The sequence below is a fragment of the Triturus cristatus genome, chromosome 1_2 (genome assembly GCF_964204655.1).
Source record: "Triturus cristatus chromosome 1_2, aTriCri1.1, whole genome shotgun sequence".
In the NCBI taxonomy this organism is placed as follows: domain Eukaryota; kingdom Metazoa; phylum Chordata; class Amphibia; order Caudata; family Salamandridae; genus Triturus; species Triturus cristatus.
In genome coordinates, this window is record NC_140580.1 from 36,526,726 (window position 1) to 36,548,490 (window position 21,765).

The following is a 21,765-nucleotide window of genomic DNA, read 5'->3' on the forward strand; positions in this document are numbered from 1 at the left end:
ACCTGCAGGTTTCTCACTTCTTGAATATCTACAGGCACCAGACTGGATCCATAAAGATTTAATTGCTTTCCTATGCCAGTAGGTGGCGCTGGCTCCAACTCTGCACTGTAGGGTGTGCAAGTGAAGTGTGATGCCACTGAACCATATAGCACCAAACTGGCACACCGGTGTCACTTCCTTAGCCATTTATTGTATGCACTTAGAGGCAAAGACAAGTGCAGCGCATCAAAAAAAACTTCTACCAGCAGATTCCTCACCTCTTGAATAGATTAAAGAGCAGTGTGAGAAAGTGCCATCTTTCTTGCATGGTATGCCCCCACTTTTTGCTGAATGTACTTTGACTGAGTGTGCCCTGGTCTCCTGCCAATCAGGTGCCCCGGGCCTATGTTCCTCCCCTAAACACACAAAACCCAAATTGGCAAACCCTGGCCACATGTCAGCCCCTGGTAAATGGTACGCTAGGTACCCAGGGCCTTGTAACCAGGGAAGGCCTCTAAGGGCTGCAGCACTCATTGTGCCACCCTTAGAGGCGCTGTACCCTTACACACACACACTGCCCTTGCAGGCTGGGTGTCTGGGTGCAAGACAAAAGAAAGAGTCGACATGGCACACATCCCTGTGTGCCATGCCCATCACCTACACTGCCATGGCATATATCAGCCACCCCTCTAGCTGGGTACCCTATGCCAATGGTGTGGGCACAGGAGCAGGAGCTCTGTGCCCCTACAGTTCCCAGGTCCATTCCTGGGCACTGTAAGTGCAGTGCTGCCATTTAAGAGTACATGGTGCTGAGAGCTTGTCAAACACGAACTCCACAGCACCATAATGGCAACACGGAAGACTGAGAAGTTTGGTATCAAACTTCTCAGCACATTAAACCCACACTGATGCCAGTGTGGGATTTAATGTACCAAGCACCCCAGAGGGCATCTTAGAGATGCCCCCTAAAACCTAACCTACAATCCACGTCTGTTCTGAGGCTGCCACACAGCAGACATGTTGGTGGACCCCTGGGCGGGAGAGCCCCTGCTCTCCTGGGCCTGCAACAATGCACATCCTGGGCGAGGTGCTAAATCTCCTCCCCCAGGATGGGCAGGGGGAAGCTTCAAAAGGCATGCTGCCTCTGTGAGCTTCCCCAGGCCACTGCAACCCCCCACTCTGGCGGGAAGCTTGGCCGTAAACCCCAAATAAGGACAGGGGATGTGCCAGCCTGCCAACCCCACCCCTCAGGTGGGGGAGGCGAGGTGAAGCACATCTCCGGGCTCTCACCATCTTGAAGATGGGAAGCCCTACCCTATCAGGACTAGGCTACTGCTCCCTCCCACAGGAGAGAGGCAGGATAGGGGGTGTACCCACCCCAGGACAGGGACCCATTGGCCCCTGCCCTTCAGCTACCTGTAACGCCCCTAAATCCAGTATTTAGGGGCACCCTGAACCTTCCTTCCCTAGATTCCAGATTCAAAAATCCGAAGAAGAGCTAGAAGAAAGAAGACCTACCCAGCAGCTGCTAAGAAGAGGAAGACACAAACTGCTTTGGCCCCAGCCCTACCGGCCTGTCGACCCTCGAACCTGCTCCTGCTCCAAGCCGGCATCTCTTGTGGCCAGCAACCTCACAAACCCCGGAGTATCTGCCTACCTTTTGACTCTAAGTCCCTGGGACTCCCATGAGTAGAGGCTCTACTCAAAATCTAATTCCAATCCCTGGCAGCAGCCCGGAACAGCAAACCCAGCACACTCTGCACCAGCCAAGCCTGGCCTGTGCCGGAGTGAACAAAGACCACGAGGACGACCCAACGGCGACTGTGACTGCGAGTCCGGCACCCAAGGACCTCCCTCGACACTCCTGAAGAAGCCTGCAGCCTCAGAACAAAGTGCCCCCCCAACCGCGATCAACAGAGGGTAAAATTTCCCGACACCAAAAGTCACCCCTGCACCCGGCGTCCCGCGGCCCCCTGTGCCCAATCCCGGGGTACCTACCTATCCACCAACTACCCAACTTACCTCTCGAAGTGGTGGTGGCACCTGAAGAATCCTCGTCCACGAGCTTGCAGTCTTTTTCTAAACCGGAGATTTCCCATTGAAATCAATTGAGCGCCCGAAGGCTCAAAAGCACTCTGCACCCAGCCGCCCGAGTGGCCCTGGCAGTGCAACCTCTACACCTATCTACTTCCCCACTTGACCTGAGTAAGTGACCAGGAGCCCAGCTCCCACAGCCGCGTGGCCTGCTAGTCAGCAGCCACCAACCAAGGCCCCCCATCCCTCATAGGATAACATTAGGCCTAACTCTCTCTGCACCCGGCCGCCCTAGTGCCACTGGGAGTGAACGAACTGTACCTATCTGACCCTGGGGGACCCCGGAGTCTATGCCCAAAACCTCAACTCTGCCAGTCGAGTACTTACCTTTAAACCAATAACTCAATTTTCTTCATAGGGTAACATTGACTGGCTTTTTCCTGAAATTTCTTCGAAGTGTGGACTTTTTAAAACTAAAAATATTCACCAAAAATCAGCCGAGTAACGAAAACGAAAATACTTACCTGCTCTTAGGTGAGCTCCCAGTGCTGGATCTTGGTGCCCAGCACTGACTCTGAAAACTACTTACAACTGTACTTACCAGTAACCCAATTTTCTTCCATAGGAAATCATTGACTATTTTTCTGTGAAATTTCTTCTAAGAGTCAATTTCTGCAATCTTTAAATATTCTTAAAAAATCGTATAATATCTGAAAACGTAATTACTTTTGGATAAAGGTCCCAGTACTGAGTCTAGGCACCCAGTACTGGATTACAAAAGTAACGAGAACATACTATACCTGTAACTTGAATTTTCTGCCATAGGGAATCATTGACTGTTTTCTATGAAATATTTTCTGTCAACTTTTAAAATAGCAAAATATTGTCTAAAAATCATCACAGGAATTAAGTCGACTTTTCTCACTTGATTCCAAGTACTGACCCAGGACTGAATCTAGGATCCGGTCCTTGAATTCCAAAAGTAATCCTAACACTAATCTGTAGCAAATAACATGAAACTTCCATTGAACTCAATGCATTATTGTGTTTAAAATAGTGTTGCCTATTGCAACCACTTGTAACTGTTTACACAAGTCAATTGCATATTGCTAAAGTATTTATATAAAGCATCTCATTCTGAGAAAGTATATTTTAAATCCAATTGTTGGTTCTAAAATAAAACAAGCATATATTTTTTATATATAAACCATTGGCCTAGAGTTCAGTTCTTGAGTGTGAGAGACCATTTGCTGACTGAGTGTGTACAACAAATGCTTTACACCTTCCTCTGATACTGCCTTTCTGCTCGACCAAGCTACCACTTTAGAAAGTAAGGTTATATCTAACTTTAGCCTCTGCCAAGCCTCTGGGGACTGTGGACTCTGTACACCCTGTACCTATTTGGGAACAGTATATACAGAGCCACTTTCTCACAAGCAGTACCCCCTTACATGAGGTGGGTAGGACAGAGTGGTCAGGGAAGAGAATCCTGAAGCATAGCTAATGCCAAATGGCCATGCCTCCTTGCTTCAGAGTCCATGTGATAACAGTTGGCGAAAGTTGCGATGTAAAGACTGCGTTGTAAAAGCATGCGTTGTAACGTCATATATTCTGGAGGGACACCAATGTCATAACACGGCAAAATCAGCGACTGGGATTCCTCTGGCATGTGCAGAGGGGAAAGACTTCCCTCTGGTAGAATGAGTCCAGATTCCAATGGGTGGCTGTAGGAAGCTGGCTCTGTATATACTATACCAAAGTGAGGTATAGTGTGCGCACAGTCCAGTGGACCCCCAAAAGTAGGCAGAGGTAAAGTTAGATAGAACCTTACTCTCGATTTGTGGTAGTGTGGTCGAGCAGTAAGGCAGTATCAGAGGACAGTGTTAAGAATTTGTTGTACACAGTCAGCAAATGAATTCACACACTCAAATACTGAACTTCAGATCAATTGTCTTTGTATAAGAATATTCTTTTAGTTATTTTATTTTCTAGAACCAAACAAGCATGGCACAGGTACGCAATAAATACTTTACAATAGTAATGCAGTTTGTAAACAGTTTGGATTGCAATAATAAATGTACTTTGATTTGACTTACAGTATTGTTTCAGAGAATTGCAATGATTTGTAAACACACTGGTGGTTCCGAGGTACAAGCGTGTTAGGGTGGGTGGAAGAGCCTTCAGCACAGTAGCCTCCGGCATGTGGAATAAGCTTCCGGTGAACTTGCGGCAGTGCAATTCCCTTCTTGAATTTCGTAAGGGACTCAAGACCTGGTTATATCCCAAAGCTTAAACCAGGCAAGCTTTCATGACTCCTTTTGTTATCTCTGTTGTCGTTCCTCAGTCTAAGCGCCAGGATGCCTGTAGGGCGATAGTCGCGCTATATAAGTTTCTCATCAATCAATCACAGTACATAGACATGAATGGGATTTTCAGTAAAATACCAGGTAAGTTACTTTTTGGATTACATTTCTTACTCAGAGTAGTATGCCTGGATACTACTCTGGGACATTTCCTGCAAACAAGTAAGTAAAATCGTTTTTGTTCAAACAGTTTAATTTTAAGGAATTTCTTTAGGTTTTCAAACTCCACACTTGGAAACTTTTCCAAGAAAAACAGTCAATGTTAGCCTATGGATGAAAATAGTGTTATGGTTTTGAGGCAAGTATTTGGTAGTGGGAGTTGAGGTTCTGGAGGTAGACACACGGGTCCCCCCGGGTCAGTGATGCACTCTCGTTACACCCTCAGCAGCACTAAGGCGGCAGAGTGTTGAGGCCCAATTTTATCCAATGGGGGATAGGGGGCCTCCGGTTGGTGGCTGCCGACGAGCAGGCCACTTGGCTGTGGGAGCAAAGCTCCTGGACTTTAGCTCAGGGCAAATGGGGAAAACAAGCCAGCACAAAAGGTGCACCCTCATCTGCGCTGGGGCGGTCGGGTGCCCTGTTGTTTTCAATGGGGATTTTTGTTTTTTAGCTGCATGGTCGGTCCAGGAAGACTTCTGAGAGGAACCAAGCAGCTGGGCAGGTAAGTTGGAGGGATCAGGGACATAGGTGTACCTCATGTTCTTTTCTCCAGGGCGCAGGGCGGCTGGATGCAGGGGTGTCTTTTGAGGTCGGATTTCACCTTACAGGCCACTCGCGGTTGTGGGGGGTCTCCGTGCAGAGGCTGCAGGTGACGTCAGGAAGTCCTGGATTGGTCAACCCACGGTGGACTCGGACTCTGGAGTGCTGGAGGACCTCGCTGGAACTAGTGGGCCACTCGAAATCGGGCCATAGGCAACGGGTGCAGTGGTAGTTCCAGGCATCGGGTTTCTTTGTCCTCAGCAGACTCTGAGCCTGCTTTCAGAGTTTCTTTTGAACAGGGCTGTTGTTCACAGGAGATCCAGTCTTTGTTGAAGGCAGTCAGTCCTCCCAGGGGTTCTGGAGGTTGCTGGCTGCAGGTCAAGACAATTTTTGGGCGCAGGATCTCCGGAACCTGGCTGTTAGGGCTGGGGCCAAGTCAGTTGTTCTCTGCAGTCTCCTCTGCTGGGCGTCTTCTTTCGTCCTTTTTCTTCTTAGGTTGTGGAAATCTGCTTTCTTGGTTTAGGGCTGCCCTCTAAATATAGTATTTACAGGGCGTTTTAGGGGTCTCTGGGTCAGTAGCCAATGGGCTACTGACCTTAGGGCGACTACACCCTTGGTGTGCTCACGCCACGTGGGGAGTGAGCCCAATCCCTAATCCAGATTGGGGAGTGACTGCCGTCTGCAAGAGGGCAGGGGACTTCACCTCGCCACCCCCCACCTGAGGGGTGGAGTTGGCATAGGTGGGCACACCTTCTGGGCTGGCTAGTTTTTCCCACCTGTCTTCCCGCCGAAAAAGAGGGGAGACAGGAAGGGGGCCTGCTCCTGATATCAGGAGAGGCTGGGGGTCGCATTACAAAGGCTGCCAGGCCTTTGAAACTCCCCTGCCGCAGATGGCTCTTCCTAGGGGAGGTGTGAACAACTCCGCCCAGGAAAGGCTTCGTTTCTGGGCTCAGGGAGCGAAGGCTCCCAACCTAGGGGTCCAGAAACATGTCTCGTGGTGGCAGGCTGGTGTCTACCAGTCAGGGAACCCACCAGAGGCTGGTCGTTTTTCAGAGGGCATCTCTAAGATCCCCTCGGTGTGCATTTTTCATTAAATCTCACACTCGCATCAGTGTGCCTTTAATGTGCTGAGAAGTTTGATACCAAACTTCCCAGTTTTCAATGTAGCCATTATGGTGCTGTGGAGTTCGTAATGACAAGCTCCCAGCACCATATATTCTTAATGGCAGCACTGCACTTAAAATGTCTAAGAATGGACTTAGACACTGTAGGGGTACAGAGCTCATGCACCTGTACCCTCACCACTGGCATAGGGCACCCAGCTAGAGGGGTGACTGATCTATGCCCGGGCAGTGGGTTGTAGGCATGGCACACAGGAATGTGTGCCATGTCGACTCTTCACTTTGTTCTGCACCAAAACATGCAGTCTGCAAAGGCAGTGTGTGTGTGAAGGTACAGGGCCTCTAAGGGTGGCACAATAAGTGCTGCAGCCCTTAGAGGTCTTCCCTGTAACAGTGCCCTGGGTACCTGTGGTACCATTTACCAGGGGCTGACCTGTGGCCAGAGATGCCAATTGGGTTAGTTTTGAGGAAAGAACTCAGGCCCTGGGAACCTGATTGTCAGGGACCCAGGGCACATCAAGTGAAAGTGCATCAGTAGTCTGGCAAAAAGTGGGGGGGTTATGGCAACAGAAGAACAAGTTACTTACCTTCGGTAACGATGTATCTGTAAGAAACATTAGTTAGTTAGATTCCTCACCTTAGAATATCCCCAGGCGTCAGGCTGGATCCGGAAAGATTTTTGTAGCAATACCCCTTGCGCGTCGCTAGTCGTCGTCTGCGGCTCCACGTCCGTCGTTGGCGTCGTGCGCCGGAATGACGTCGGAGTACTTAGACGCCGCCCTCGCGCGCTGACGTCAGTTCTTGTACATAGCTTTATGCGCCAGGGACGCTAAGCCATGCAAGAGACCGACACTGGTGCCAAAAAATCTAGGGCCCTGAAAGGGAGAACCTTAACCCTAGATGTCTGTTCGCAGAACGGGGAGGCTGGGTGGGTCGGTGAGGAATCTAACTAACTAATGTTTCTTACAGATACATTGTTACCGAAGGTAAGTAACTTGTTCATCTGAAAGAAACACGTTAGTTAGATTCCTCACCTTAGAATAGATACCCCAGCAATACCAACCCCGGTGGTGGGTTTGCGAACCAAGTTCACACCAGAAAGTCCTGGAGAACAGAACGGCCAAAGTGGCCATCCCTCCGGACTTGGCTGTCCAGGCAGTAATGTCTCGCAAACATGTGAAGCGAAGCCCACGTCGCCGCCTGACAGATGTCTTGCAAGGGGACTCCCCGTCCCAGTGCAGTCGTGGCCGCTGTGGCCCGAGTAGAATGGGCCCGTAGCCCAACAGGAGGAACCTTTTTCGCCAAAGAATAGCAGGTCTTAATACACAACACTACCCACCGAGAGATGGTCCGCTTGTGTACAGCTTTACCCTTCTTAGCCCTTACGTATCCAACAAAAAGTTGGTCGTCCACCCGGAACTGTCTTGTGCGGTCCAAATAAAAGAATAGCGCACGTTTTGGGTCCAGACAGTGGAGCCTCTCTTCATCTTTTGAAGGATGCGGAGGCGGAAAGAAGGTGGGCAGCGTGACAGATTGCCCGATGTGAAAGGGAGTCACGACTTTCGGCAGGAAAGAAGGACGTGAACGGAAAGGAAGGGAGGCTTGGATGACAAAGCCTGGAGCTCACCCACCCGCCTAGCGGAGGTGATTGCAACCAAGAAAGCAGTTTTCAAAGTCAAAAGACGGATGGGACAGTTATAAAGGGGCTCAAAGGGAGCTCACATCAGAAAAGTGAGAACAAGGTTCAAGTCCCACTGAGGCATTACGAAAGGAACAGGAGGGTACATATGAGTAATGCCCTTGAGAAAGCGTGAAACAACAGGGGACTTGAAAAGAGAAGGCTGATCGGGAAGCCGATGGAAGGCAGAGATAGCAGCAAGATAACCTTTCAAGGTGCCCAGAGCAGAGCCCTGCTGGGCCAAAGAAAGAAGAAAGAGGAGAACCTCAGAAAGAGGGGCAGAAAGGGGATCCACAGCCTTTGCTGTGCACCATGCCACAAATTTGTTCCACCTGCAGGCGTATACCGTCTTTGTGGAGGGACGCCTGGCTGCTCAATATCCACGCATGTAAGTGGAGGCTGGACAGGTTCGGGTGGAGGACCGTCCCCTGCTGCTGCGACAGAAGATCCTCCTGAAGAGGCAGTCGTATCGGGGGATCGATGGACATACTGAGTAGCTTGGGATACCAGTACCTTCGTGCCCAATCCGGAGCCACCAAGATGACTTGGGCCCGGTCGCGCCTGATCTTCTTCAGCACTCTGGGCAGAAGTGGTAAAGGCGGAAAGGCGTACAACAGACCGCAACTCCACTCGCGACGAAAGGAGTCTCTGAGCGAGTGCCGCCTTGGAAACTCCAACGCGCAGAACTGCTGACATTGCACGTTCTCTTCGGTGGTGAATAGATCTAACCAAGGCTCTCCCCACTGCAGAAAGAGACCGTGCGCCACGTCCGAGTTCAGACGCCATTCGTGATCCATCATGCACCGGCGGTTGAGTTCGTCCGCTCTGGCGTTCAGAGAGCCCGCCAGATGTTGAACCACTAGGGTGATGCCCTGGTGTTCCAGCCATGTCCAGAGGCGCAGGGCCTCCTGCCAAAGGGTCCACGACCCCACCCCACCCTGTTTGTTGCAATACCACATGGCGATGGTGTTGTCTGTGAACACTTGCACGACGCTTCCCCGGACAGAGGGAAGGAAGGCTTTCAGTGCAAGTCGGATCGCCCGCAGCTCCAAAAGATTGATATGGAGCCGAGTCTCCGCCGGAGACCAGAGTTCTCTGATCTCCGCCTCTCCCATATGGCCCCCCCATCCCAGGAGGGACGCATCCGTCACTACCACGTGCCCCGGTTGGGGAAGGGAGAGGGATCTGCCGCTGACCCAATCGCGATTCGTGAAACACCACTGCAGCTGTTTCGCAGTGCCCTCCGAGATCAAGACGTGGTCGGACAGGTTGCCTCGATGCTGGGCCCACTGAAACTTCAGGTCCCACTGCAGAGCCCGCATCCGCCATCTGGCGTGAGGTACTAACAGGATGCAGGAGGCCATCAGCCCCAGAAGCCGCAGCACCAACCTGACCGAAATCCAGGACAGAGGCCGGAAGATGGGAATCAGGGCTCGAATGTCCAGGACCCGCTGTTCCGGCGGATAGACCCGGAACTGCGCCGAATCGAGAACCGCCCTTATGAAAAGGAGCTTTTGGGAGGGACTCAGGTGCGACTTCGGCACATTGATGGAGAACCCCAGCGAATGCAGGAGGTCTGCCGTAGTCTGGAGGTGGGAGACGACTTGCTGGGGCGAGCCCGCCTTCAACAGCCAGTCGTCGAGATAGGGGAAGACTGGGACCCCTGATCTGCGCAGATGAGCTGCGGACCACCGCCATCACTTTCGTGAACACCCGAGGGGCACTGGTGAGGCCGAAGGGGAACACGGTGAACTGAAAGTGCTCCTGACCCACCGTGAACCGCAGGTAATGCCGGTGGGCCGGCAGGACGGGGATGTGGAAATAAGCGTCCTGCAAGTCCAACGCTACCATCCAGGGTCTAGGGCAGCAAGAACCTGAGCCAAAGTGAGCACCTTGAACAGTTCCTTCCGGAGGAAGGCGTTCACGCTTCTGAGATCCAAGATCGGGCGTAGGCCCCCTTTGCCCTTCTTGGGAACCAGAAAGTAGTGGGAATAGCAACCACGACCTACTTCTGGAACAGGAACGCGCTCGACGGCCTCTTTGGCCAAGAGGGCCGAAACCTCCTCCCGGAGAAGATGCAAATGATCCCCCGACATACGGTGGTTCTGCGGTGGCATGGCTGGAGGGGTCGTCTCGAAGTGGAGGGAGTAGCCCCTTCGGACGATTTGCAGCACCCACCTGTCCGAAGTGATGGAGCGCCAGTGGAGCAGGTGATGGCGAACTCTGCCCCCCACTGGCGTTGAATGGGCCTGAAAGCTCGGACTAGGAGGGCTTTGAGGCGGATGCTGCCGGGGTGGATGTGGACTGACCGGCACGTTGTCCTCCAGAACCGTCTCGGCGGAAACCACGTCCGCGACCGCGTGCAGGTTGGTTCTGCGGCCAGTGGCTGGGCGGACGTGAGGAGGCGCCCCTTCCTTGGCCACGAAAGGGGCGAAAGGCGGAAGTTTGCGGCCGTGGGGCCGAAAGACCCAAGGACTTGGCCGTGGCCCGGGAGTCCTTGAACCGGGCCAGCGCACTGTCCGTCTTCTCGCCAAACAGGCGAGTGCCATCGAAGGGCATGTCCATGAGGGAGCTTTGGACATTCCCTGAAAACGACGTGGACCTCAGCCAGGCGTGACACCGAAGCGCCACCGTGGTGGAAATTGCCCGACCCAGCGAGTCCGTGGTGTCTAGTCCACATCTAATGGCGTGCCGCGCTGCATCTCGCCCGTTAGCAAGTGCTTTGTGAGTCGCTCCCGGGCCTCCTCCGGGCACAAGGGCAGCACGTCCTCCACCGCATCCCACAGCGAGTGGGAGTAACGGTCCAAAAGGCAAGCGGTGTTTAAAGACCGCAGTCCCAAACTCAGGGACGAGAACAGCTTCTTGCCAAACTGCTCCAACCTCTTAGATTCCCTACCCGGAGGAGCGAATGGGAAGGAGGACTGGGAGGTAGAGGCCTGGATAACCAGGCTCTTTGGGGTGGGGTGGTGGGAGAGGAATGTGGGGTCGCCCGGAGCAGGGCGGTGGCGCCGGGCAACATTCCTGTCCACAGGAGGGACTGTGGAGGGCTTGGACCAAGTGCCCTGGAGAACGTCAATGAGGGCCTCATTAAACTGCAGCAGAGGCTCAGTGGAGCTTGCTGTCGGTTGAAGGACCTCGGTGAGGACGTTAGTCCTCACAGCCACAGCAGGCAACTCGAGCCCCAGGGCTTCGGCCGCCTTGCGCAGCACCACAGAAAAGGCTGCACCTTCCTCCGAGGCCACAGTCGGAGGAGAGATTAATCCAGCGTCTGGAGAGGTATCCAAACTGCTGGCGTCCCCCAATTCCTCTGCCCAGTCCTGAGACAATTGGGCCTGTTCGGCCAGAGGGTCCTGAGACCCCTCCCAGTCGCCCTCATCATCCGATTCCTGGTAGACAGGAGGAATGATCTGAGCCGGACGGTGGATGAAGCAGTCACCCATCGGCGCCGGTAACGGCGTCGGACGGCGCCGTACCGGCGCCGGGTCCGGAATAGGGCTAAACTGAGGCTCGCCGCCGTGCGGGGACGGCGTCGGGGGCGGAACCGGTGTCGGCGGAGGAGGCGTCGTGAGGTCGACCGGCGCCGGCAGAGATCCAGGCCTGGATCCCTCGGGGACCTGCGGCGTCGGGACCGGAGCCCTCGACGGCGGCGGCACGCGAGGTCACCCAGTCATCGACGGCGGAGCCAGATTCCTCATGGGCGAGAGGAAGGCACCGACCTCCGCCGGAGTCGCGTCAGTCCCAGGGACCGGAGGGTATGGGGACGAGCGCGGCTCCTGCGGCTCCGACGGAGCCGCGGGGGTGGAACCACCCGGACACTCTGCCGGGTCGCGCGACCGACGAGGGGAGTCCAAAGAGCGAGGACGCCGCTTGGACTTCTTGGAATGTTTGGAGTGACGGGACTTACCCGAAGATCCCGACGAGCGATGTCGATGGCTGTGGCTCCGCGAAAGGTCCTTGGACCTCCTCCTGGACCGAGAGCGACGCGGAGCCGAGTGTCGAAGCTCGAGTAGCTTACGGGACCGCTCCCGCCTAGCCTTCGACGTCAAGGCCTGACAGTCGGGGCACGACTCCGCGTCATGGTCGGCCCCCAGGCAGTACAGGCACCGGCGATGGTGATCCGTTACCGACATCAGTCGGTGAAAGGCGTCACAATGCTTAAATCCAGGCATCCTACCGGCACCAGATGTCGAGTCGAGTAACCAAAAGAGGTCAAAAAGTTAGTCAAAAAGCAACACACAAGGGGTATTGCTACAAAAATCTTTCCGGATCCAGCCTGACGCCTGGGGATATTCTAAGGTGAGGAATCTAACTAACGTGTTTCTTTCAGATACCCACTTTCCTACTGTGGTTTATTTTGGCAACACATTTTGATACACAAAATGATACAATGTAAGGTCTTTTCTGGACCACCTTGTCCTTTCTGGTGCGTGCTTAAGTCATGTTGGTCGTCAGATCATACCTCCCTTGTCTGGTCTGCATATTAAGTGACTGCGTAACAGGTGTCCAGACATTGTAATCGCTCCTCATCCTCAGTAGGGAGGGGTGGCAGGAAAAGGGGCGGGCGGGTAGGTTAATAACTAGTTGACCCGGATGGAAAGGGGTCACCGTCTTGGGCGAGAAATCCACTTTTGTATTCTGGACCAATTTGTCTGGGCAGAAGCATATGAAAGATGGCACCTGCAGCTCATTGACAAGTCTTGCCAAAGTAATTGCTACAAGAAAAATGGACTCAGTCTTAAACAACAGTAAATGGAACAGACAGCTGTGAAGGGAGCAAAACGGTCCCCTGTCAAAAACAACATTCAGTTCCCACTGGATGTAGAAAGGAACAGGAATCCCTTCCAAAAAATATAATCACAACTAGGGATTTGAACAGGGAAGGGTGGGCTGGCAGACAAATGCTCACAGGCCTGGAAAATAGTCCTGGACAGTGCCCACTGTACAATCTGGCCTGTGCTAGAGCAAAACATAGGACCTACAAAAGACATGTCTTCAGTGGATCAACCTTCTGCTCTGCACACAGTGACAAAACGTGTTTACCTCCCAGAGTAAAATGATTTCGTCAAGGGGCTGCCTCTCATGGCAGTTGGAAGTGTCACTGCTCACTCTCCATGCATGAAGGTGAGCCTCTGGAAGTTGGGTTCCAATTGAGCGAGGTAGTCTGTCCTGGGGGTAGATGAAGTTATTCCATGAGCTCTGTATACCATAACCTCCTTGGCCTGTTCGGGACAATCAGAATATCTTGTGTCCGGCCCTCACAAATCAAAGACCAAAAGAAATATGGGATTCATAGGAATTGTGTAGTTATGTGGAAAACTCCACTTCAACCAATACAAGCCCCAAGGCTCTCTGCAATGGATACTGAAGAGAACAGAAGGATAAGTTACTTACCTGTAATCCTAGTTGTCTTCTGGGGCATCCTCATCAAAGTCATAAGCACTAAATATTCCCGCCCATGAGCGGGGACCCCCGAAATAATAATAAAATATATTTGAAAACATATATACAGCTCTATATGTATACATATATAATTTTTTCACACATCATTGCAGCCCCTATAAAAACGCTAATCAATGTAATGATAAAAAAACTGCTTTTGTAACCACGTTATATAGAATATAGACAACAGGAGGACAAGCATTACTTGAACTCTTTTTAATGAGTAGAATAAAAACCAATCTGCAAAACAGCAAGCATTGTTAGCCTATAGGCTGCATTGAAAACCAATATCATTGGTAATGAAAGCAATTGCAAACACAAAAATTGGCACTGTGCCTTTAAGGCAGCCATGACCCCCAGCTTCCCATCATGCCCTAGGGGCGACAGGTCAGTTCTTTGCGGACACCCGAGAGTCAGGGCACAAAGATATAGCTTATAGAAGACTCATTTGTCTGGGGAGGCGGGTGGGTTGCTTATGACTTTGATGAGGATACCTCTGGAAGAGAACTAGTATTACAGGTAAGTAAATTATTCTCCTCTTCCAGGGGATCCTCATCAATAGTCATAAGCACTGAATCGAATAGCAAGCCCATCCTCGCCTGCGGGCAAATGAGAAATGACCAAACAAACAATCAAAGCTTTTTCAGCATTGGAATAAATTTCTCAAGGAGGCCTGGCCTACTTGAGTGTCTGCTATGGTATCTGAGTCGAGACAATAGTGTCTCGTAAACGTATGTATCAATTTTCAAGTGGCTGTCTTGCAGATCTCAGCAATCGGTACATTGTTAGGAAAAGCCGTCGTAGCTGCCTTTCCTCTAGTGGAATGAGCCTTGGGCATAGATCAAAGAGGCTTCTGTGCTAACTGATAAGCCAGTTTGATACATGACACTATCCGCCTGGAGATGGAACGCTTGGAGGCTGGAAAACCTGTTTTGATTGAGCCGTAATTAATAAACAGTTGATCAGATTTCCTTATCGCTTTAGACCTGTCCAAGTAGAATTTCAAAACCCTTTTCAGGCCTAAAGAATCAAGGGCCCTCTCAGCTGGTGTAAAGGGATTAGGAAAAAAGGTAGGCAGCGAGATGGATTGATTGACATGGAAGCCCGACACCACCTTCGGAAGGAAAGAGGGGCAAGTCCTCAGAACGAACCTATTGAGATGAAAAACCGTGTATGGTTCCTTAGAACAGAGAGCTTGAATCTCGCTCACCGTGCGAGCTGAGGTGATTGCTACCAAAAAGGCTACCTTCCACGTTAGGTGTTGGAGGGTTGCTTGTGGACAGGTTCAAACGGAGGACCCATCAGTTTAGACAGAACCAGATTCAGCTCCCAGGGAGGAGAAGGAGGTCGGATAGGAGGGTAAACCTTCTTTAACCCTTGTAAAAAGTCCTTCAATACCTGCAACTGAAAGAAAGAAGGTTGAGAAGGAGACCGCCTGCATGCCATAATGGCAGCCAGGTGTACTTTTATGGAAGAGAATTTGAGACCTGCCTTAGCTAAGTGGAGGAGATAAGGTAAAAGCACTTACTCTTGCCCCTTGGTAGGATGGCAACCATTTTGCACACACCACAAATAGAAACGCTTCCATTTACGAGCATAAGAATGTCTTGTGGAAGGTCTTATTGCTTCTTTCAAGATACTCATGCAGTACTGAGGGAGTCCTAAATGACCATATTGGAGGACCTCAGGAGCCATGCTGCCAAGTTCAGTGAGGAAAGGTTGGGGTGATGAATTTATTTATAAGGTTTTATATAGCGCGAACGTGACCCACGAGGGTATCAGAGCGCTTTACAGTATGTATATAGTTAAAGAGACATGAAAGATAAAGTAATATACACGCATTAGATATTCGTCATTACTTACAGTAGAGGCAAAAGGTATAAGATAACATAGGTATAAGATGACATAGTAGACCAGTGGACGAGAACATGATCCCAGAGGGCAACGTCATATTGCAGACAATAAGGTTATTGGGCCTTAGGTCTGCATTGGGATAAAAACAGACCGATAGTGTTCTCTTTCCATCCACACAGGGTATCCAGTAATATGCGGATCGTATCGGTGGCTCGAAGCCAGTATAGGGTCAGGACTTAGGATGTAAGTTTGTTCATTAGGAGGATTTTTACCTCTTTTTTGAAGGCTGTAAGGGAAGAGATTCCCCGAACCAATGGAGGTAGGGAATTCCATATCTTTGGGGTGATCCCTGAGAAGGCTCTGCAACCAATTCTCTTTTTATGAAAGGTTTGTGGTTTCAGAAGTAGAGAACTCGCGCTTCGTAATTGTCTGCATCCTCCGGATCGTTCTAGTTTTTGAGCTAGGTAGCTGGGTGTGTTGTTGTGTAGTGCTCTAGGGGTCATGCAGGCAATTTTTAGATGAATTCTTGCCTCATATGGCAGCCAGTTCAGCATTTTCAGGGTCGGGGAAATGTGGCTATTTCTTTTAGCTCCTGATACCAATCTTGCAGCAGCGTTAAGTGAAGCCCTCAACGGGGCCAGCTTGTATCTGGGGAGGCCACAGAGAGTGGTGCTTCCATAGTCTAGTCTTGATAACACTAAGGCTTGAACTGCCATTTTTAAGTCGCTCTGCGGGAGGAAGGGTTTAAGTTTCCTTAGTAAACTCATCTGGTGATTGGCTCCCTTGGTGGCCTTGCTGATGTGCGACTTCATATCCAGGTGTTTGTCTATGGTGATTCCCAGGGATTTTACGGAATCGATGATGAGGGGAGCACATTCAAAGACGGATAGGTGTTTCATCCACTGCTCTATCTTTGGGGTGTGATTAGGTGGGGAGATGAATGCTCACGTTCATCTTGGACAGCAGGTCCGGTCTGCATGGCAATCTCTTGTGTGGGCATTCTGATAGGTGCAGAAGGTCCGGGTACCACCACTACCATGGCCAGTCCGGAGAGATCAGAATCATCCTTGTCTCGGAGTGGGAGAGTTTGGTTATGACCTTAGCGATGAGAGGAAGGGGAGGAAAAGCGTATACAAAGCCTCCTGACCATTGATCAAAAGGGCATTCCCTCTCGATCCTGGTCAGTAGAATCTTGAGGCAAAGTCGCGGCATTTTTTGTTTGTATCGTCCGCGAAGAGATCGATGCTTGGACGACCCCATTACCGGAAAGTTTCTTGAACGACTTAGTCGTTTAGAACCCAGTCCTGCTGGTCCTCGAGGTGACAACTGAGATCGCCTGCTTGTGAATTCTGCTCCCCTGGTAGGTGTATTGCTGTAATAGTCAGATTGCTTGCAAGGAGCCAATGCCAGAGAGCTTGGGCCTCCAGGGACAGGGATGCAATTGAGTCCCTCCCTGCTTGTTCAGATAGTACATGGTGGTCGTATTGGCCTTCGGGACTAAGATGGAACTGGTCTGAATAGATGGGAAGAAGGCCTTGAGGGCTAGATGCAAAGCTCATAGCTCCAGCATGTTGATGTGATATAATCGCTCTTTTGACAACCATCGACCTTGAGTCTGGAGGGACCCCATGTGTGCACCCCAACCCTGGAGGGAAGCATCTGTGATTAATGATTGATGATTGAGAGGGAGGGGACTGATGGAACGGAACCCCTACCAGAAGATTTTCCTGTTGCATCCACCATGCAATCAATGCTCTGGCTGCTTTTGACAGATGTATCCTGTCGTCCCATCGAGCCGTTCATTGGTCCTACTTGCCCTCCAGATCCTGCTGTAAAGGACGCATCCTCAGCCTGGCGTTGGGGACAAGAAAAATGCAGGAAGCCATCGACCCTAAAAGAGAGGCAACCTGACGGCCTGAAGGGAAATTGCTGCGCAGAATCTGCTTGCATATCAGAGTGATGGATGACAGTCTCTCCTCCGAAGGAAACACTTTTTGTACTGCGGAGTCTATCATCTATCAGATAGTGGATTATTTGCGTGGGATGCTGAGTCGATTTCTGGAAGTTGACCTGAAGGCCCAGTTGTTGGTAAAGAGCTAGACATCGTTGATAGTGGACCCTCACATTCTGGGGAGAAGGGTCCTTCAGAAGCCAGTCGTCGAGGTAAGGGTAAACAAACATTCCCTTGCGCCATATAACAGCTGCTACTACTGCCATGCATTTTGTAAATACTCTGGGAGCTGACTTCAACCCGAAGGGCAGGACTTTGAACTGATAATGGGTCGATCCCACCAGAAAACGCAGTAACTTTCGGTGATGTGGGCTGACTGGGATGTGGAAATATGCAGATCTAACAAACACATCCAGTCCCCTTGTTGGAGATGGGGATATATTTGATTAAGAGCCAACATGCAAAACTTCTCCTTCCGGATGGATTTGTTGAGGGCGTGAAGATCCAGGATAGGTCTGAATTCTGACTTCCGACCTTTCTTCCTCACTATGAAGTACCTTGAGTATACTCCTCGACGCGATATAGGAACTTCCTCGATGGCTGATTTTCGCTGATTTCGCTTTACCTACCTGTAACACACCTAAATTTAGTATTTAGGGGCACCCTGAACCTTCCTTACTCAGATCCAGCAACCACAAGAAAAAGAAGAGAAGAAGGATGAGAAGCCGTGCAGAGCTAACAAGAGGACGATGCCCATTGACTTGGCCCCAGCCCTACTGGCCTGTCTACCCTCGAACCTGCTCCTGCAAAACCCCGGCGTGTTCAACGGACAGCAACCTCAAAAACCCCAGAGGATCTGCCTGCCTTCACTTTCCAAGCTGTTTCTCCTGTGAACACTGTACGTGTGAACTGCAGATTCTGGTGCCAGCCAGGAACCGCGAATCCTGCACACTCTGCACCCGCCGAATCCGGCCCGTGCTTGAGTGGAAAAATACCACGAGGAGGTCCCCCCGGCGATCCGGGCCCGATATCCGGTGACCCCTGACCTGCCTCAAGCCTCCTGACAATGCCTGCAGCCTCAATCCAGAGGACCCCCCCTACCACGACCAGAGGTGGTAAGAAAATCCAACGTCCCAAGGCACCCCTGCACCCGACGCCCCACAGCCTTGAATGCCCAACCCAGAGGTGCATAACCAACCCTCTACATCCCAACTTATCCCTCGAAGTGGTGGTCACTCCTCGAAGATTCTCGTCCCCGAGCCTGCAGTGTTTCTTTGTCCCGGAGAATCTCCATTGAAATCAACAGGGCACCCGACCTCAAAACAGCACCCTGCACCCGGCCGCCCTAGTGCCGCTGAGGGTGCCCCTTTGGTGCTAACTTGGTCCCCAACTTGCCCTGAGCTTAACCCTAGGAGCTTTGCTTCCACAACCCAATGGCCTGCTTGCCAGCAGCCACCAACCGGAGTCCTCCTATCCTCCACAGAATAACATTGGGCCTCAACACACTGCACCTGGCTGCCCGAGTGCCACTGAGGGTGCAACAACAGTGCATCACTGACCCTGGGAGACCCCCGAGCCTTACCCCAGAACCCTAACTCAAAAGACCGATTACCTACCTGGAAACCGATAACCTCTTTTTCCTCATAGAATAACATGGACACTTTTTCTCCCAAAAAGTTTCTAAGTGTCGACTTTTGAAAATTACAAATATTCCTTAAAAATCAGCCGAATAACCAAAACGCATTTTCTCAACTGTTTTCAGGAAATGTCCCAGTGCTGAATCTAGGTATCCAGCACTGAGTAAGAAAAAGTATCTTTAACATAACTTACCTGCTAAGTTAATTTCCTCCCGTAGGATAACATTGGTGATTCTATGTGAAAAAGTTTCTAAGTGTCAACTTTTGAAATGCAATAATATTCTTTAAAAATCGTACTTCTAACTAAAACGTATTTACTCACCTGTTTTCAGGAAGTGTCTCAAGGCTGAATCTAGGATCCAGCCCTGTGTTACTAAAAGTAATCTGAAAAGTAATTAACTGCATTTTACTTAAAAAGCCCATTTATTCGAATGTACTATACCTGTAATGTGTTGCAAACTCCTTACTTAAACTGGAACCAAAATCAGTACCAGTTATACTGCAATCTTGAACTGTGTTCAATCAAGTAATTTACTACTGCAAAGTATTTATATGCTTACCTGTACAAGGCTTGCTTGGTTCTAGAAATAAAACAACAGTATATTTTTTATACAAAACAATTGGCCTAGAGTTCAGTTCTTGAGTGTGTGAATTCATTTGCTGACTGAGTGTGTACATCAAATGCTTAACACTGTCCTGTGATACTGCCTTACTGCTCGACCAAGCTACCACTTTGGTGAGCAAGGTTCTATCTAACTTTAACCTCTGCCAAACCTCTAGAGACCCTTTGACTCTATACACACTGTACCTCACTTTGGTGCAGTATATATAGAGCCAGTTTCTTACACAAAGTCTTATGTCTCGACGTCGAAAGTTGAGCCAACACCGACCGAGACCTACTCCTCGACATTGAGCGTAGCCGGGTTGACGCCAACGGAGGGTGTTGATCTGTTACCTGATGACTCTACGTCGAAACTGCCGTCTTCGATCTCTGCGTCGTGTGGTGCACCGGCACCGTCGACTGTGGAAGTCTAGACAACGACATCTCTTTCTTCGTTGCTGGAGGTATATTCAACGCCGATGGAGAACAAATCGGGATCTTACTTCTCAACGTCGATCTGGACCACTTTTTCTTCTGTCTCACTGGAAACCTTCCTCTGGATGTAGATTTCTTCCTTTCAGAAAGTCCATAGAGACGTATCCTTTCTCTCTCTTTGAGAGTACGCCCAGACAGCTTTTTGCTGGCAAGTCTCTGAGGAATGAGAGTCAGGAAGGCAGAGAATACACAGAGAATGTATGTCAGATTTGGCCTTCTTCTTGCCACAGGAGGGGCAAGGATCAAAAAGAGATGGGATTGTGACAGAAAAATAACCAATTTATGTCACAAAAATGGTAGTACCTCACTCTAGGACTTAAGACGTTAAGTTTAAAGTAAAAACCCACAATTAAAGGTTGGATTATTTGACCAAAAAGTCAGAGCTGAGAATTCCAGGGTCCTGACTGAAGGAGCCGGAATGAACAACTGACCTAACTCTCACCCCTGGGGCACGATGGGAAGCTGGGTGTCATGGCTGCCTTAAAGGCACTGTGCCAGTTTATGTGTTTGCAATTGCTTTAATTTTCTATGCTATTGGTTTTCAATGCATCTATAGGCTAACAATGCTTGCTCTTTTGCAGATTGGTTTTTATTCTACTCATTAAAAAGTTTTCAAGTAATGCTTGCCTTCCTGTTGTCTATCTTCTATAGTATGTGGTTGCAAATGCAGTTTATATTACATTGATTAGCCTTTTATAGGGGCTGCATTGATGTGTGAAAAGATGATATATGTATATATATAGAGCTGTGTATATATGTTTCATATATTTTTTTTCATTATTTCCGGGGTCCCTACGCATGGAAAATTCAGTGCTTATGACTATTGATGAGGATCCCCTGGAAGAGAAATGTAGCCAGTGCAAGTTCTTTCAAGTAGGTGGGTGCCTCACAGAGCAAAGATGGTCTGGACAACCTCCTCATGGAGAGGCTACTCAGTCAAGATGAGGACTGTCTGTCCTGGAGGCAGATGGCTGGTGACCAACCAGAGTGTGTTTGCACTCCCAAGCCAAGAGCTGTGGTGCTTACTGACAGAAGGTGAGACCCAACTCCTCCCTGCCTATTAGCATACCATATCATATTATCGGTCATGATCTGGACAGACTGGCCTCGAAGGGAGAAAAGCTTTAAGGGCCAGGAAAATAGCCTTCTTCTTGAGACAATTAATGATTATGATGAACCTACTCTTCTGGAGATAACAGGCCCCTGATCTCCAGATGCAAACCCCACTAGGGGGGTGGCTGCATCTATCACTACTGTAGTCACTGCTGAAGGAGAATAAAATTATATCCCCCTTGTGACAGGAGCTCCTCAACCAACCACTAGATTTTTTCCCTTTCTTTTCAGGTTGTATATAGCGTGAACTTGACCCGAAGGTATCAGAGCACTTTACATGAGCACCAGTTGTGTTACACAAGGACACATTAATGTTTGTTAAGCATGGGAAGATTAAGTGATTTGCCCAGAATCACAGGATGTTGAGCGTCATTGCCAAGACTCGAACCCAGTTCCCCAGATTTGAGATCGATCGCCCTAGCCGTTAGATTACATACTCTCCCCAGCTTAAGTCCATCGCAGTGTCCCAAGATGTAGCGACTGAGTCTGACAAATCTTCCAGTGTCTTAACAACTACTGACGGAACTGCCACTAGACTGCACCCATATGCCAGTTTACATATGTGGCGAGAAGAATGCAAGAAAGCCAGCAGACCTAGCAGGAGAAAAACCATGAGAACTGAAACTCAAGCCCCCTCCCGAACCACTGGAATCCTTTCCAGAATGTCATAGATCATCTGAGAAAGGAAGGCTCTCAAAAATGTTGCGTCCAGTACTGCCACTATGAACTACAGGTGCTAAGAGGGCTTTTCATGAGACTTTGGCATGGTGATGAAATAGCCCAAGTTGAACAACAGGGATA